At 38.2% G+C, this 18,869-nt stretch overlaps 1 protein-coding gene across 3 annotated transcripts in view; it reads right to left on the bottom strand.

Moving 5' to 3' along the window:
* The window catches only part of LRRC4C (leucine rich repeat containing 4C), a 166,677-nt gene that overhangs the window by 109,303 nt on the left and 38,505 nt on the right, over nucleotides 1-18,869 (bottom strand). For 2 of the 3 annotated variants that reach the window (XM_028516033.2, XM_036029263.1), the window contains one exon: nucleotides 8,197-8,277. The exons of the other annotated variant lie outside the window; for it this stretch is intronic. The gene's annotated coding sequence lies outside the window, so the exon portion shown is untranslated. The remainder of the gene's footprint in view (nucleotides 1-8,196; nucleotides 8,278-18,869) is intronic. 3 annotated transcript variants of the gene reach the window in all.

An 18,869-nucleotide genomic window follows, 5' to 3' on the forward strand; every position in this document is an offset into this window, starting at 1 on the left:
CTTGTAAGGTAAGTACTATCACAGGTTCCAATTTGTAAGTAACTAAATTAAGACGTAGCTTAAATGCTCCAAGTTAAGCAGGAGAACTAGAACTGAACACAGATACTGGGTTCAAAGATTGAACTCTTGATTCCACACTTTCCCTTACCAAATAACAGAAAGCTCTTTTACACAAGGTCAGCCTTGGCATTGTTTACATTTTTGTCTGGATAATGCTTGGGACTACCATATGCATTATGGGAAGCTCAGCACATATGTAGCCTCTACCCATGAGATGCCAGTAACAGCCTTCCTCCCTGTCATGACAACCAAAATGTCTATAGACTTTTCTAAATGTCCCCTGGGTGGAGAGGCACAATTGCTCCTTAACTGAGAACCACTGCACTAGATAGTGAATTTTTCCCTTGGGGACTTCTGGATAAAAATTCATCATATTTCTACCGCTTAATTTCTATGTCCAAACTTTGTTCTGCTAACTGTGCTTTTGTTAAAATATACCTTCTTCATGCAGGTGAAAACACACAGTTTAGGCTAAAGTTTCCTTTGCCTATATTGTGGTTTCATAGATTATTCACACATTTAGAGACCATCCAAATACCTTGTACAAAAACAAGAGTTGGCCAATTTTAAATAGGTCAGACAGATACCTTCTGGTCATGTGATATTGGAAGACTTATTTAACATCTCTCTAAGCCATTTGTTAAAGTGGGGCTAAGCCCTGGCTGGCGTAGCTCAGTGGATTGAGCATGGGCTGTGAACCAAAGTGTCGCAGGTTCAATTGCCAGCCAGCGTACATGCCTGGGTTGCAGGCCATGACTCCCAGCAACCGTACATTAATGTTTCTTTCTCTCTCTCTATCTCCCTCCCTCCCCTCTCTAAAAATAAATAAATAAAATCTTTAAAAAAATAAATAAAGTGGGGCTAATAACAGTGCTTGCCTCTAATAAATATACAGAAAAGATCCCTGTGAGCTATTTATTCCAATACTTGAATCATAATGAATGCCCAATTAATGTTCATGATTCTATTACTCCTATTACTATTATATGTGTAATTTTCATAGGTTTCCTGTCTAGTTTATCTTCAGAATCTCCGAAGCCATCATACAGCCTCTCTGTGTTTACTGAAAACATTTACTTGGAGGCAATAAAATACGTCCAAGTGCCGAGGCAAATCTGTTACGTGGATATAACATAAAGTGAATAAATTTGAAAATTGAGGCACAGGGAGCAGTTGTTGAGGAAAAAATATTTTATAATGAAAGCACAAATACTTAAGTCTCTGGATAAGTCACATTACAGTTATAAATAACACAGAAATAGTAAAAACTGTTTTTGCTCTAAGAAAAGCTTTTCAAAAATAGTACAAATTTTTATTCTTCTATTCCTTACAAATCCACATGACACTAAACTTTCAGTTCTTCACTGATTATTTTTAAGGTAAAACAATTTTAACAAAAATGATGTACCACATATACACGTACACACATATAGTATCTGGCCTCTAGCAATATATATGATCTTCAACCCAGCTTCATTGACCTGTTCATGCTTTGAAGCCTAAGCTTATGTGTATGACCTTTGTTAGACATGTAGGTAGTTACTTAACTAGTTTTCACTCTTATTTTTCCATAAGGTATATCTCTCTCCAATTGCACATACTTTGCAAGAGAACTGTCTCTGTATTTGACCATGCCGGTCATTAATGCTGAGACACATAAAAAACAAATGTCCGACAAAGAAAATGGCTTCATTCTGCACTTCATCACTTAGAGTGGTCAAGCACAGTTTTCTTCATTCTGTGAAACAATTAACACAAGGCCACTGGTTCAAAAACACAAGTTCTAAGACTCAGGCTTAGTTTTTAAGACATCTTGGCCTCTAGTTAAGAAAATTAAGTAGGCAGCATGAACATAAGAGAATACAAGGCATTTTTAAATCTCAAGCACCTTTTGCAGATGAAAAAGGAATTTCTAAACAGAACAGTGGTTGCTGGCTTAAGGAGCTATAGGCCCTGCCAAATTGTAACATAGCCTTAAATATGTGCCTGTAATCACTGTTTTTCTCATATGACTGCATTGCTCTGATAGAAGGAGATAACTTCAGCAATTTAGTCTTTGCTCTCCCCAGAACTTGTAATACAACAGCAGCACTCACCAGTATCTGTTAATATTTTCTTTCACTGGCATAGAAAAGACTACACTGCCCAGCACCCTCCCAACGCTGCCCTCAGTGTTAGGTGGGGCCACAGGATTTCAGAAACATGGATTGTATAGAGACTACAGGTGTGTCACTTTCAAAAGGGGCAGAGAAAATCACCTGAGGCACTTCCAGCTGTCCTGTCCCCATTATAAGAAATCTGGAAGTCACCACGTGTGGAGAAGGCAAAGCCAGGTGATAGAGGCAGACTGCCATGTCTCTTGACAGTCTGCCCCCCAAAACGGCATTTCAGGCCCCACGGGAGACTTTGCACGTATAAACAATAAACCTTTAAGGTGTCAATCCACTGAGATTACAGGGGTGGCCTGTTCTCAAAGCAGAGTTTAGACAAGCCTCACTAATATAGCTCTTACCTCAGTTTCTAGCATGTAGTGTATGCTTAAAATGTAACTCCTTAAAGAATAAATGGGCAGAGCTGAGAACATCATTTGCTAGTAACATCTAAGTCTAGACGTGGTCTGTAAGAGAAAAGCATAGTCATCTTTATTTACCTAAAAAACCAATTTCTGCATAGTAAGCATGCACAGACTATATATCAACCCACCAAACAGCTGAGGGCCTAACCAGCATGACTCCATATTGCTGACTGAGGAACAGACCGGTCACATTCATGTAAAAGGACTAGTACTGCCACAAAGCAGCCCACCTATGTTAGGTTCAAAGCCAATGAAGAGAGCAATCTGTTTGGAAGGAAGCGGATCTGTAACTTTTACTCAGCTCTCATCCCTTTTCTGCCTTTTATCTAAATTGTCTACCTTGGCATAGTTCAAGCTACTTTGTGAAAAAGGAAGAATGCCACTTTAGTATAGCTCCCATTATCTCTGTTTTTAGCTTAGTGAGAGAGACCAGTTAGAGATGCAGATTCTCCCACCTGAGCTCTGCTGGTGAGTGTCTGCAAGACTGTGATCTCTCCTTGGAATCCCTCTCATGCTCTCTTTGCCTCCAGGTGAAAGGGGCCCAGTGATGTCCCTAACATGAGGTCATGGCCAGGATTCAGTAGCACAAAGTATATAAATAACCCAGCAAACTGTTGGCTGTATGCTGGCACCCAATAAATGTTACTTCCATTTCCTCATCCCCTTTCTCTTAATCTCAGATCTCTGTACTGGACCCACCCCCATATCTCCTTCCAGTGCCTGATTTATTTGTTTATCTGTTCAAACTGAAAAACAAAGGGGATGAATGCTAGATGAGCATCAAAACACCTCTCAGTATGAAATATCTATGCCCTTGAAGTTTGGTTGTCACCTGGAATTTGGATTTGACAGCATGCCACCAGGGTCAAAATAACAGTATCTAACATCGCCAACATTGGAGCATAAGGAAAGATGGGAAGTTAAAGAAGAATAAGCAGTGACAGAACAAATGACAAAAGGACATAAAGTGACTAGTGAACAGCCGCAGCTGAGTGGAGTTTAAGAAAAATTGAGCAGAATGCAAAAGGATTCTAAGTTTATATAGCAGCACATGCTTCACCTTGTCCATCTGTGCTCTGAAGAGTTCCCTTTCAAGGGTGGGCAATGAATGAGATGGATTGGTATTTTTGAGTAGTTTCTTGTGCCTGTGAGCCAGTCTCAGCCAAACAGAGTCAATATCCGGTAAAAACAGTCACCCCATAGTGAATTTAAGTGGGTACAATTCTACTCACTGTTTCCTGATATGTTCCTGATCAACTTTGAATTTTGAAATTATTCTACCTCCTGACTGTGACTCCAAACTTGTTCTTGGATAACACCCTTTGATAATGGCTAGTGCTCTTTGGTTGTCTGCATTTCTGTATACATTTTTTTAAAAATATTGTACTTATTTATTTTTAGAGAGAGGGGAAGGGAAGGAGAAAGAAAGAAGGAGAGAAACATCAATGTGTGATTGTGTCTTGCACACCCCCTACTGGGGACCTGGCCTGCAACCCAGGCATGTGCCCTGATTGGGAATTGAACCAGCAACCCTTTGGTTCACAGGCCCTCCCTCAATCCACTGAGCTATAGCAGCCATGGCCATTTCTGTATACATTTTGAAATGGGGTACAAAGTGCAAGGACCCCAATATAGAACATGTTCCCCCACAGCCCATGGTTAGGGGAAGGGAAGTAGAGGATGGCTTAAGATACATTTCATGACAATGGCAAGTTGATAGCTGTGTCCTTCCTGAAGGGAAGCTTTGCTGCCACCTGGGTAAAGGCCTATGTGACCTTCAGTCTACAGAGTGCCGAGTATGAGGTCATGTAGGAAGCCCCCAGTCAGCATTTAAAATTAGGGCAGCTAGCCATGATGGGGCAGCCATGTGGTTTAAAAGGGGTAAAAGGGCCCCTACTGGCCCACCATGAGGTCTGGTGTGTAATGAGGTGCCACGTGGTTTGGAGTAAGGAGATGCCATGCAGTTTTGGATTAAGAGCTGGAGGAAGAAAGAGGAGACCCATCGGGAAACCTGCCTGGGAGAACATGGCAGCGTGGCTGATGGAATTGTGGGGACCTGCCCAGCCAAGCATGGATTAGTGGGAGATGCCTGGAATGCTGAACTGTGACCGGGAATGCTGGGCTACAGACTTCTGGTTTTCTGAAAGATGGTACCTCTGACTGGCATATTCTGAAGCTGGACTGGTTTGGCAAAGGGAGGCAGGACTGTGTGTCTGTGGGCATTTTAAAGGGAGTGGGACTTAATGGCAGAATTCTACCATTACGCTAAATCTGCATAAATTTAAAATAAACAATCCCTTTCCTTTTCACCAGACTCTGGCATTGGAAGTCCCACTTCTTGGCATTGGGCAATGAGACCCCACAGCTGTTCCAGAACGGGATAGGCTGGGGTTCTGTAACAAGGTGAACGTCAGACTGCACTGACTTCAGTATCTCCAAGTAATCAGCTCTATCCTATCCAGGCAATGGCACCAGCCAGGGAGGTTAGCAATCAGACGACAGTTGCAGAATCATCTTTTTTTAAGATGCCTAATACCGGCACATCAAAAAAAGAAGAAATATAGCCCTGGCTGGTGTGACTCAGTGGATTAAGTGCTGGCCTGTGAGTCAATAGGTCACCGGTTCGACTCTCGGTCTGGGGCACACGCCTGGGTTGCAGGCCAGGTCCCCAGTAGGGGGCAAAGAGGCAACCACACATTAATGTTTTCCTCTCTTCCCCTTTCTAAAAATACATAAATAAAATCTTTAAAAAAGAAATTAAATTTTAAAAAAAGAAGAAGGAATATAAAGGGCTTCTCCCCTATGACCAGCCAGCACTCCTAAATAACCATCATGGCAAAAATGTCTTTAAAAAGGAATTTAACCTCACATAAGTTAGAGAATAAACAAATACTTTATCACATTTGAGTGCCAGAGTTGTAACAAAGGAGCACCTAGTGAGTAAATGAGTTAATATGGAAATACATTTTTAAGTTGATTTGGAATCATTTTTCTTTCTGCCCTCTCTGATTCATGTACCTTCTGCAATGTTGTGTTCCATATGCTAAAGGAGGTGGCTTCATATAAAAGGTGATCTTTTTCTCCTGCAGATTCCAGGGAACTAGGCCAAATGAGAAAAACTGGTTTGTCAGAAGCTGCAGCTGAAATGCTACCCTTATGAGGCCTACTTACCACCAACAATCCCACACAAACTCTAACCTTTAGCCTGAATCCAAAGAATGATATTTTAATCTCAACACTGTGTTAGCTGAATTACGCTAATCTGTGTCTCTTTGCTTTTGCTGTCCTTTGTAAATTTACCATAGCCCACTTTGCCTTAAGCTGTCTTCTGGCCTCCATGTACAAATGCCCACGTTCTAAATTCTCCTGCATGGATGACATCTTCCTAACTCCCCTCCCAGCAGAACTAATTTATATTTCTATCAGATCTCTAACATGTTATTCCAGATCTAGTAGGTTTTTAAAACCCAAACTGCCTTATATTTGGTTATTATGCCTGTAGCCTCTAAAAGTGAACTGAGAATACTTGGAAACTATTTTAACAATCCTTATGAATCTCTCAGTGCTAGTCCACTATTTTGTAACCTAGTACTTTGTGTGTGTGTGTTGAATTGAATTGAATTGAAATTATAAAAAGAGGAAACATCTCACATGGTTTCTTCCTGTTCATATTTATATTAGGAAAGTGAGTTATCCAAGTCAATGTAAATATGCAATGTGCCAAGGGGAAAGGGAGAGTTAAGACAACCAATCACATGTCTAAAATTCTTAAGGCAAGATGCAAAACCTCTATTTGCTAAAACCGTAAAAGAAACAAGAAATAACTCAACTGCCTTTGCAATGTGTTTGTTCCCTAGGTCTTATTCATTTCTAATTCTGTTGTACATAAGCCCCTCTCTTGCTGTCATCTTTCAGCCAGAAGCTCCCACCAATGGAAACAGAATGTCTTTGGCAACACTTAATAATAAAACCAGGAAGTGCAGAAAGTTTATTATGTGACAAGGAAGAGGGGCAGGCGTAACCAGTCTGGGTGGTATTCCTTGATATAAGCGTCCCAACAAATATGTGGACAAATTGATTCCTTCCCTGGTAAGATACTTAGTTGACTTTTGGTTATATTGGTTCATCTGAGGACATAAGAATTTATACCCAAAATGTTGGAGACCAGCAGCGTCAACATCACCTGGGAGCTTTTTAGAAATGCAGACTCGCAGACCTCACCCTGAATCTACTGAATCAGAATTTGCATTTTAACAATATCCAGACATGGATATTGAATATTCTAGCAGCAATATTTCACTTGCATCCCAGTAGTCTCTTTGCTCTAAGCTGTGATTTTATTGGAAAATTACTGTATTTGCTTCTCACACCCTCTCCTTCTCTACCCCTTGCTGTTTCCTATACACCTATCCATTTGCTTTAAAAGGCAGTATAAAAAGGTGCCTGTTATGTTTTAGACTGTACACATTTCTTTCATATGCGTTATCTCATTTGATCCTTTTGATATCCTTGTAAACATCATCACACATAACTTGTCAAGTGTCATTTAGGTATTAAATGTCTGAGAATCGTCGTTCCCAGTAGTGTAAAGATGCTTCTTCTTGCACACAATGGAAAGGCTTCTTCCTGTAACCAATGACCTCTCCAACCTCAGAATTCTCTGCATTATAAACTGGACTTCAAAAAAATTAAATTCACATGTTTAATAAGGAAAATGGATATTAATACTTGTAAGTCAGAATTTTACAAGACTGCAAAGATTTACATCTGATGAGTTTAAATAAATAAAATATTAAGTATTTTGCTCCTCCTAAATGCCCCTCAAACTCCATGGAGACAATGACTTGAAACCCCAAGGCCAAGTTACCCTTGACTCCTTTGCCCTTACAATCCAGTTTACCCCCTACAGAGACCCTAAACATGCACATGCTTGATGAAAGCTGTTACAGCTGCCATTACCTAATGGATTTGCTGTTGGTTTATCTAAAATGTGCCTGCTGAAGAAATGAGAGGGAAAAAAATCCAATCCTTGCTTAAAAGCAATGGGGTTTTCGACTAACTAAAATCAATGTGGGCAGGTCTATCCTATACTGCAGTCCTTCTCCAGAATCTTTACTCATTCATGAGACCTGAACTCTCCATCAATGAGCAGAACAACATGAGGCAATAAACAATAATGAAGTACACACTACAGTTTTTATTAAAAATATGTTTGTATTGTTAGGATATAATATAGTAAATTATCAACTATATTCAAAACCAGGTGTGTTTTCAAAATCTTTAAATCTATGCCATATACAGAGGTACCTGTACACAGTGCAAAATTATTAATTAGAACTTTAGTCTTCATCAAAATGCTCAAACACTATTATTTGGGCAGATAAATGCAGTATTTTCAGAAAAGCTTCTTGATGATTACAAAATGTAAATCACACTGGAATTTAAGAATTCAAAATTAAATATTAGAATAGAGAGGAGTTTTAGAGAGATTGTGTAGACCTATCTCTCATTTCCACTTTATAGATTGGAAAGAGAAGCCGAAAAGCGACCACACCACTTACCGCAGTGTCCACTGTTGTCTGCCACTGACTAGCTGAGTGACTCTGGGCAAGTCCCTTCTCTCTCAGCCTCAGTTTCTTGATCTGCAAAATGAGGTGATTGGACCAGATGACACAAGATTCCATACAGCTTGAAAATGTCATCATTCTGCATAACTAGGAGCTATATCCTAAAACACTGTTCTTCCAAAGCAGCATACAAAAAGATGAAAAGACATATAACTGGCACTTGGCACAACTGGGGTTCCAGCTTGTTGATGCTGTATTTGAACTTGAGCATTCACAGTTGCATAAGTCAATGATACCCACCACAGATGAGCAAAGCAGAGAGAATAGCCATTGGCATGCTGTTTGCTGCACTGAATATCAGTCTAGAGTGATGGTCAATCTTCTCCTCCCTCTTTGGAGAGGATCTGGGGCTTCCTCCATTCAGGCAGTGCCTCAGGCATTTCTCCTGGAGGTTCACTGGAGACCTGGGAGTCAGTTCAGCCCTTGACCTAACCCTAGACAAAGATGCATTTCCTCCTAGAAGACTCCCTGCCTGGACAAGTCATTCAAAATCAACCTTAAAAGCAACTCTAGGCTCCAGGGAGCTGCCTGTTTTAGCATCGTTTAATTAGTTGTCTGGGTTTGTCTGTAGTGAAACCTTTATAGTTTATTATGCTATTTTTAGGTTAATAAACAAAGAGTGGGTGTACCTAGGAAAAAAGGAGGATTCAACCTGGAAATGGAAGAGCTGTTATGATCATTAGTCAGGCTGCAACCACATTTACTTACCACTCTTAAAACGGGTAGTATCTCTCAAATGGCTTCTATTCATTTATTGTAAAGGTTTCCATCCCTCTCTTTCTCATCTTTCATTATTACTATTTTCTAATGAGCAATCAGAAAGTCCAGAAATTGTTTAGGCTTTTAATAGGATATTTAAGTATATGACTCAGCGAGGCAGAACCCAGATTTCATGTACATACAAGTGGACACTGCCAATGTCCCTATCAATTAAGTTAATAATTAAACCAGAATTCAATTAGTTGGGATCATTTTAATAGCATATACAGATGAACCTGAAGAATTGTGTCCTTTTAGCTGTACATATTTAAGGAAAACTAGTATCTATATCTAAACAATTATATATAAAATCCAATCAACCAAGAGCAGAAAAATTCTATAAAGTGTCTGATACAGTAAGTAACAAGTATGTTATTATTAGTACCATGATTATTATCATCTATATAAAGCACTTTTTGTGTGTTAGGCATGCTCCTAAACAGCTTACATAATTGCATAGTTTTAGCCTCACAGACACATTATGATGTTAACCCCAAAAGAAGGCATGGGGAGATGGAAGAGAGCCAAACAGCGGCCTCAAAGAAGAATTAGGTTGTTGGAAAAGGACAATCATAAAATTTTAATAGGCTATATTAGGCAAAACCAAGAATGGAAGGTACAGGGAAACCCAGTTTGTTTCAACTGCCACCTACGGGAACGGAGCAGCAGACACTCCCTGCCTGCAGGACGTGTGTTTAGTGCTGGAGGTGCGCAGTAACAGGACTCTGTGACCAGCTCTCACAGATGCTATAGACAGAGGTCCTGGCGATGGGGAAAGTCCTAGAGAGGCTCTAAGGATCTGCCAACCCTGAAATCCTAGACAAAAGCAGTATTTTGAACATGGAGTGTACAATGAACCAGTCAAGACACAGATGGACAATCTTAGAGAACATGACACTTGTGTTTGTCTCTCTTACAGCACTCATTTTATTCTACCTGTGTGATATCTATGTGTCCTTTTATTTTCATGCCTATTAGATTACAAGTTCAATAAATCTTGACTCACCACATACTATTAACCTTGGGAAAGGTGTTCATTTTCCTTTCTTATAATAATGAAACCTATCCTAGAGGTGGTCATGAGGAATACATTAGTTTGTGTATTTAAATCATTGACTGGCACTAGTAACCAACAAATAGAATTAAATAGGCCTCTTCATTATTATTATTTTTACTACTAGTATTTACTATTATATTGTTGTGATTGCCAAGCCATAGATGAATGTCTCACTTAGTCACTTTGATTTTATAGTGTTTTAATAAACACCAATCAGTAGTGATCTCAACATTCTAATAGACCAAACAAAAAAGAAAATTTTATCTACCAACCTGCCATGCAAATTGTCTGGGGAGAGGGAAACAAATCCAAACCACTTTCAATGAGTGAAGCAGTTCAGTAACATGTTTTCAGAGTTCTGCTCTCTTAACTAGAAAGAATATAAAGTGAGGAAAATAGTAAAACAATTCGAATATATTTGATTCCAGTATGTTAAAAACTATTATTCTTTAAAGCTCATTGCACACATGAGAGATGAACATACATCTCTCTCTGTAGTATAGACACTATTATATGCCTTTGAAGTTCATGAATGTTGCCTCCACTATTCCCATAAAATTAACGTCAAGGTCATGTGAATGTGGCTTCTGGAACTGCAGGGCCTCTTGTCCAGTTCTTGCACAGTAATGTAACAGCAACACGGGTTTCAAATGCTATGTGTACAAACTGCTTTGAGATAAGCAAAATTCCACACTGTGATTTACACTGAAATTTTTCAAACAATTTTAGCAGTAGAGCTCTTTATTTATAAAGAATAGCTTAGGTCCCATATAAGTGAAAGCGTTTAAATATCTATCATTGGATAAGAAACAACCTCATTCTTCATGGAGGTCCTGAAACATCTTAGAGTCTCAAAAGTAGTTAGAAAGATATTCTTAAAATCAAAATCAAAATGCCTTATGCTACTGAGGAGACAATGAAGTGCTCCAAATGGGAAGTGATTTGACCTTGTCTCACAGCTACTTAATAGCAAAAGTTAGAGCTCATGAGTCATTTATTCATTTGGCTTATAGGTTTATTGCGAGACCTCCATGTGCTCGTCCTTGCTAGGCTACCTACATATACCATGCTTACTTAAAAAAATGTGTTAAATTTCCATTTGACAGCTGTTTATTTGAAATCTATGAGGTGCAGGCACCGTGTTTGGTACAGTGTGTTGAGGTGAGTGTACATAAGAGTTGCTATGCGCCACAGCATTTTAAAAGCCAGTTGGGAATGTACCAAATACATAAATAGTTATAGTAATTGGTAGAATGTAGCTAATGCCATAAGAAAGCAAGGGAATGTGTCAGGTTAATTTAATAATTTCCTAGCCATACTAAAATAACACTGCATCTGTTAACCAATCACCCAATCTGTATTTATCATGTAGCATGTGCAGAGAACTGGGAATGTGATTAGAAATATCCAAGAACAGCTAAAAGTTTACAATCTATTTAAGCAGTTGGTTGAGATGTATAAACAAGAAATTTGTTTTAAAGAGTCAGGCAGCCCTGGATGATGTGGCTCAGTGGATTGAGTACCAGTGTGTGAGCCAAAGGTTGCCAGTTTGATTCCCAGTCAGGGAGCATGCCTGGGTTGCAGGCCAGGTCCCTTGTTGGGGGGCGTGCAAGAGTCAACTGATCTACATATCTGTCGCACATCCATGTCTCTCTCCTCTTTATCCCTCCTTTTCCCTCTCTCTAAAAATAAATAAAATATATTTTTTAAAAAAAATTCAGGACAATATTTAAGTGCTAAGTGTAATGTAGCAATTTATGTTTTAGAGAGATTCTTAAAAAATAAATTTCAGTGTGGGCGGACTTTTAAGTGGGCTTCAAGAAAGAGGTAGAATTTGACCTTAAAATATGAATTACTTCCATTTATATTATACTAGAGATATTGGTGTAGTCCACTGCACCTGGATTTCCTAACACGTGCTTTTGGAATAACTACACTTCTTCCAATGAACAGCTTATGAACAAGTAGCCCAACGTTACATTATACTATCAATAGGCCCCTAAAGACTCATCTAGCAGTTGAGCAGTTTATTCTTCAGCTTTCTTATTTGTAACTTTTGTTGCAACATCCCCGGTTTTTTCTCTATGGACTCATTCATCTTTTCAGAAGCGATCAGATATTCATCAATCTTGGCATATCTTGAGGCCACCTAAGAAGGTCACCAGTGCTATCTCTTTCACAGTCCCCTTACTTACTTTTCACCTAAGTCAAAGTTGCCTCTCCCTCCCCTGATCAATGTAATAAACTGTATATTTCACTTGAAACATCTTTTGGCTTTTTAACCTTTTACATATATTACTATATTATTAATAAATAAATATATTTTCTCTTCTATAATAGAAGCCCAAGACAACAAGAAGCATAGCTAGTAGTTAACTGTAGTCCTATACCAAAAGGTGTGTATGTAATACACAGTCACTGCTGTAATTCGATTGCACTGCAAAGGCCCACATATGTTACAGATACACTAGCCCATAAGTAGGTATTGACAGCTTATGACGTTTTATTTCTGAGGCTTTATATCCTCAACTGCTAGGATAAAAAGGAAAAAGAAAGAAGCAAAAATAATGAAAAGCACAACACCTAACAGTAGTAGGATACCCATATTCTAGTCCCAAATGCTCCACTAATTAGCTGTGCCATCTTGGAGTGGGTGTCAATCTATTCAGTCTTCTGTTTCTCCATATGTAACCCAAAGGAACTGTCTGACATGCCGCACATATTCATTCCTCCAGACCTTGAAATAATACAAGCATCAACCAGGAGCACACAAAGTAAAATTATATTGATTTGGTTTGGATTGTGCAGTAGCAATATGAGAGTGAAGTGAGGCAGAGTGTTCTTTAGTGCAGTTGCTTCAAACTGTTTTTTTTTTTTCTGTATGAAATCTCTCCATCAGGCTTTCATTATGCAGTGCAACACCACTTTGTCCCTCTCTCACTCCCTCCTCCACCTTCTCTCTCTTTCTCATCTCTTTTTCTGTCGCCCACTCTCAAAACTGGAAGCAATGTTTTACCAATCAAACCTTATAACGTGTGATTATTCTATTCTATTCTATTCTATTCTATTCTATTCTATTCTATTCTATTCTATGCCATGTCATGCCATGCCACGCCATGCCATTCCATTCCACTCCATTCCATTCCATTCCATTCCACTCCATTCCACTCTCCAGTCCATTCTCTTCTATTCTACTTCATTACATTCTGCTATATCTTTTCCTATATTATTTTTCCTATTCTATCTTAGTTTATTCCATTTATTTTGAAGCTATAGTGCTTCATTTTTAAAAATTACAGATTTGATGAACAATCAAATCAATTTCATCAGCCTTGCTGGCTACATAAATTCAATCACATTTTAACCTATATTAAGGGTTATTTTTATTTATTTTATTTATTTTTTAAAGATTTTATTTATTTTATTTTTAGGGAGGGAAGGGGGAGAGAGGGAGAGAGAGAGAGAGAGAGAGAGAGAGAGAGAGAGAGAGAGAGAGAAGAGAAACATCAATGTGCGGTTGCTGGGGGTTATGGCCTGCAACCCAGGAATGTACCCTGGCTGGGAATTGAACCTGGGACACTTTGGTTCCCAGCTCGTGCTCAATCCACTGAGCTATGCCAGCCAGAGCTAGGGTTATTTTTCTTATTTGTTAAATATGGATAATAAAACTATCTTTTCATAGGGTTTGTTTTCATTATTAAGTAAACTACTACTTCTACCATTGACTGTGATTGGAGCTTAGCATTCACTATAGACATTATTTTTATAGATACCATTTTACCTATTTTAATTATATTATTATTATAAATTCCATTTTAGAGGTCTGAAGACTGTTCTTTTATATTAAAATTCTCATATATATGACATAGACTTATTTAGTTTTAGAGAGATGGGAAGGGAGTGAGAAAGAGAGGGAGAGAAACATCAATGTGTGGTTGCCCCTAACATTCCCCTTCCTGGGGACCTGGCCCACAACCCAGGCATGTGCCCGGACTGGGAATCAAACTGGTGATGCTCAGGTTCACAGGCCAGCACTCAATCCACTGAGCCTTACCAGCCAAGATGTAAAATAGATTATTAAGTAAGAAAATTGCTAACTTTTTCATCAATTGTTAGGGAAATGAGGAAAAGACAATGAAAGAATTGGTAAACCTTTTTGGAGACCCCAAATACTCAATATTCTCTGTATTTGATTAACTCTGCAGACTTTTGATTTAGTACTTAATCTCCATGGCAATTAAGGGATGTGAAAAATGATACATTGACATTTCATTGGGACGCTTCTTTGAGGTGATATATATGACAGATTCATTCTTCTAACTTAACTGTGATGAAAGTCATCTCATCTCCTATTAGTAGGAGAAATATGAACAGAAGCATGTGGTTTCCTTCACCCTTAATGTTTTTACCAGAAAGAAAGATGCTAACTAAAAAACCCCTGAAATATGTTTTCTGATAGCTTAATTGCTCTAGTTTGAACCCTCAAATCACTTTCTATATAAGAGGCTATAAGTAGAAGTATCATACTTTCATTTCCATCTTTTTTAGACTATAGGTCCCAATTCTTTAAGAGTAAAATTCACTACCCAATGAAATTTTAAGTAAAATATAAACATTAGAAATAAAAGGTATATATATGTGATATATATACCTTATATATATATTATATAATATATGATATATAATATATATGTAAATATATATATTACATATATGGTATATGCAATGTATGTATTTATATATATCTAAATCTCCTAACATTTATGCTCATAGAAAGCAGAAAATAATTTATTTACTATCCCTGCCATCACCTATCAGGAATCTTGGCAGGTTCAAATACACAGCTAGAGGAATAATACCAACTGCTCAGTAGGGGGTAAGGTGATTTCCACAAGTGGAGTTTCTGGCTGTCTTTTAATCACTCAGGAGATGAATTTTTCCTTAATGAAAACTTACCTTGCTTGCTTTCAAACCACCCCCCGACCCCAGTCCTGTAACTCCTTCCTCTTCTCTTCTCTCTCTCTCTCTTTTCCCTCTCTCTCCTCTAAGTTAAATATGAACCTTTTTAATTCACCATGTTTGCCATCAACATCAACATTTCAAAAGACATCTTCTGTGTACCCGTTGAGTGTGCCACACTTGTTTAATTTCATTAACTGAATGGTTCTTAACCTCATTATCTGCCCACCGCACTTCACATTTTCCCATCATAAAGCTAACCTTGGAAATGTTTTCCCTGTCAACTGGGAAGGCCAGAATCTTGCTTACAGGGTCTCCTGAAACACAAGAGTGGTCTTTAAACACATTCCCATGCTGTGAGACCACAATGGGGGACATAAAGAAAACTAATGTTGATACCTAATTACATGTCAGTCTAAAAATAGCATGGTATTTAATCTTTAAACAATCCTATTGTATACATATGATTATACCCATTTAAAGAAAAATAAAATGGAAGCAAAAAGAGATTCTATCACTCACCAAAAGTCACACAATGAGTACGTTCTTGAGGTGGGGCTGACAGAGTCTGTCTATACTTTGGGCACAGGACAGAACTGTGAGCAGTATTAAGAAAGAAATACTGACTTACTCCCTGTTTTATTTGTTTGTTTATTTGCTTATTTGTTTTTTCTGTCAGAGAGTCTGCTGAAAGTCTTAATATTCTGGGTTGTCCAGATATGGGGGTTACATTACCTCCCAAATGGCTCTAAGCTATGCGAAGTCCTTTCCCAGAGTTATAGTTCTAGAAGGGTCTGGGAAAGAGGAAGCATTAGCAATCTGTAGACATACTGACTGCACTGTGGGAAAACTGAAGCTAAGGAGTTAGGAAAATTTCCTCCTGCTAGCAGAACATGATTTTGTCTCTTAGAAAGTTTTTATATATACGGTTTAAAATATATATTACAAAACAGCTCCCATATAGAGTTGGGTTATTAACCCCATTTGTATATAACCTCAGTAGTAACTGCCTACATTAAAAGCCACGCGTCAGGAATAGTTTTCTATGTTTCATTCATCTTTGAACTTCTACCCAGAATGTTCTCTCCTAGTTCTTGCCTTCCCATCCTCACCTAGGTTAAACCAGGCTCATTCTTCTTGGCCAAGCCCAATGCTACTGCCTGCACACAGCTTTTCAACACTTCACCACTCCTAGTTTTCCTTATTTGAGGTGCTGCAGCACTTTAATTGGGTTCCTAAAATAGTACTTATCACAATACATTATATAGGGTCTGGCAGAAGTAACGCCTGCTTGAGTGTGCTTGGTAGGGTAATAATATGGGTGTAATAATTTATAGTTTGAATTTGAACATTTCACCTAAAATGTCATATGGTGTGCTTGAGTGTGATATCATTATGTTACAGAATTACATGCTTATGATTTTGTAATAGAAGACTTTGTAACAAAAAAGGGATGTTATTTGCACAGGACCCTGTATGTTTCTCAACCTACAGACAAGGTTTATCATCAGCACTAGTGATTTTGGGGGGCTATATAATTATTATTTTTTTTACCAGAACTGTCCTGTTCATTAGCAGCATCTCTACTCACTGGATGCCAGTAGCATCACCTCTTCCTTTATGACAACCAACTGTGATGTTAGATACTGTCAAGTGTCCCCAGACAGAAGGGTCCAGTGAATAACCACTGCTTTAGACCACGGGAACCACAGAGCAGTGACAGCTTCCTTTCATCCTATATACCCAAGAGTTCTGTCCCCACAGCAGTTAATAAACCCTTTGTTTAGAACTAAAATAGTCTCATTCCCTAATAACTACATACCGTATTATAAAATGCACTAAATTCACACTTTACAAGTGAAACAAAAGTGACTGCTAAATTATACTATGGATTCAAAGAGAAATCAAAAGTCACCGGATGTCAGAGCAAAAAAATATATACTATTTTCTCTGCATTTAAGATAGAAAAAAAATCAAATTATATATAATTAAGTATTGTGTTGGCCAAAAATTTTAGTTTTTCCATAAAATAAAATGCACATTTTTCATTTTCACCAATAACTTTATTGATTTGGATATTTTGAGTATGTCGGCTATCTCCCACATGGTATAGTACTGATTGCAGTTAACATCTCAATTCATTGGCTATCAATTTCAACTGGTCTACCCGACCGTGGAGGATCTTCCAGCAAGAAATCTCTAGCATGAAACTTTGCAAACCACTTTTGACACATTCGATCAGTCACAGCACCTTCTCCATACACTGCACACATCTTTTTTGCATTTTAATTGTTTTTACCTTTCTTGAAATTATGAAGCATAATATGCCAAAAATGCTGTGTATTTCTTCCATTTTCAATATTAAAATGGCTACACAAAAATTCACCAATTTTGATAAGCTTTTTTTTTTGAAATTCATGCTGATGTGACAGCTGTCACAATACAGTCTAACAAAATTGTTTTGGATGAAGTTAAAGACAACTAAACACTATGGAAAAAACCCAATGAACATTTTGGCCAATGCAATATATATGAAATATATTGTATATATGTGTATATGCATACACATACACACATGACCTTTGCTGGAGAATGCATTCAGAAAACTAAATGAAAGTAATGTGATATTTATAAACAGACCATCTTAAAATGCTCTGTTCACCAAAATATGCACTGAATCTCTGGCTTTTATCTTCCTCAAAGACTCATTCATGAAAAAGTAATGCCTGTTTTGAAATTTCAAAAGCAGAGGGACTTGACTCAATACAGAAGCAGGGACTGTATGGTATTGCCTGTCAGGCGGCTAAGACACTCACCTCTTCCCGATCTAGTGCAGAACGATTTAAACACATCTGACTTGGCTGATTTCTGCAGACTGGCTAACCATTGTTTGAACTGATAACCGGAACCACTGTGATTTTAATACCAACGTGTGACGAAAGACTTTGCCTCACCTCAGGAGAGAACTGGCCCTGCATATCTTCACTTATTTCCTGAGCTGGGGTTTTAATTAAAATGTTAACAGTGAGACAGATTTGTCTTTTCAGGCTTAGCTAGTTTCAAATCCATGAAAATCTGGCATTCTCACTGGGATACTATAAGCAGTAGCAGTGCATTTGATAAGTCTAAAAGAGTTCTTCAAGAAAGAAGTCCCAAGATAAAACCAGCTCTTCCTCAACAGTCAGAAAGGAGGTCACTCTGAACCAATATGCGTGATCTATAAATTATAGAAGACTGTAATTTCACTGACCCCTTTTATTGGTTGCCTCTTTTTGGTTTTAGCTACATTAATTATACTTTATCACTATACTACCATGAGATAGCAATTATTCTTTCTCCTATAAAGAGGAAGTAATTAAATACCAGGATAACTAAGAAATTATGTGATGTCATTTAATGACTCAGTGGGTGAAGAAAAATTTGCTCCAAGATTCTCCTCTGATAACAAACAGCAAGCCCCTCAGAGGACACAGCAGATTCTGTTGCACCCGTTCCTCCTCTAAACGTGCGTCACATTCAGATACATACCTATGACCAGGGTTGGATATTTCCAGTTCTCCACACTCCAACCCTCCCTGCACTGCCCTCAGCCCCGTGCCCAAAGGTGTGCAGAATGAAAACAAAAGTAACTGAGATGCAAAGAAATGTGCATTTACAGGACAGTTCCATTCAGAGGTTGAGGGGCCTGTATACCTGAGATAAGCATGAAATAAAAAAATCACTTTCACCTCCTCCTTTTACACCAGTAGGTCTCCTTTTCTCTGACTTCAGTTGAAAGAAATTGCTGGGCACCAGTAAGTTATGTTAATTTAAAAGAGTTTAAGTCATGACT

This window comes from Phyllostomus discolor, chromosome 6 (assembly GCF_004126475.2).
Source record: "Phyllostomus discolor isolate MPI-MPIP mPhyDis1 chromosome 6, mPhyDis1.pri.v3, whole genome shotgun sequence".
In the NCBI taxonomy this organism is placed as follows: domain Eukaryota; kingdom Metazoa; phylum Chordata; class Mammalia; order Chiroptera; family Phyllostomidae; genus Phyllostomus; species Phyllostomus discolor.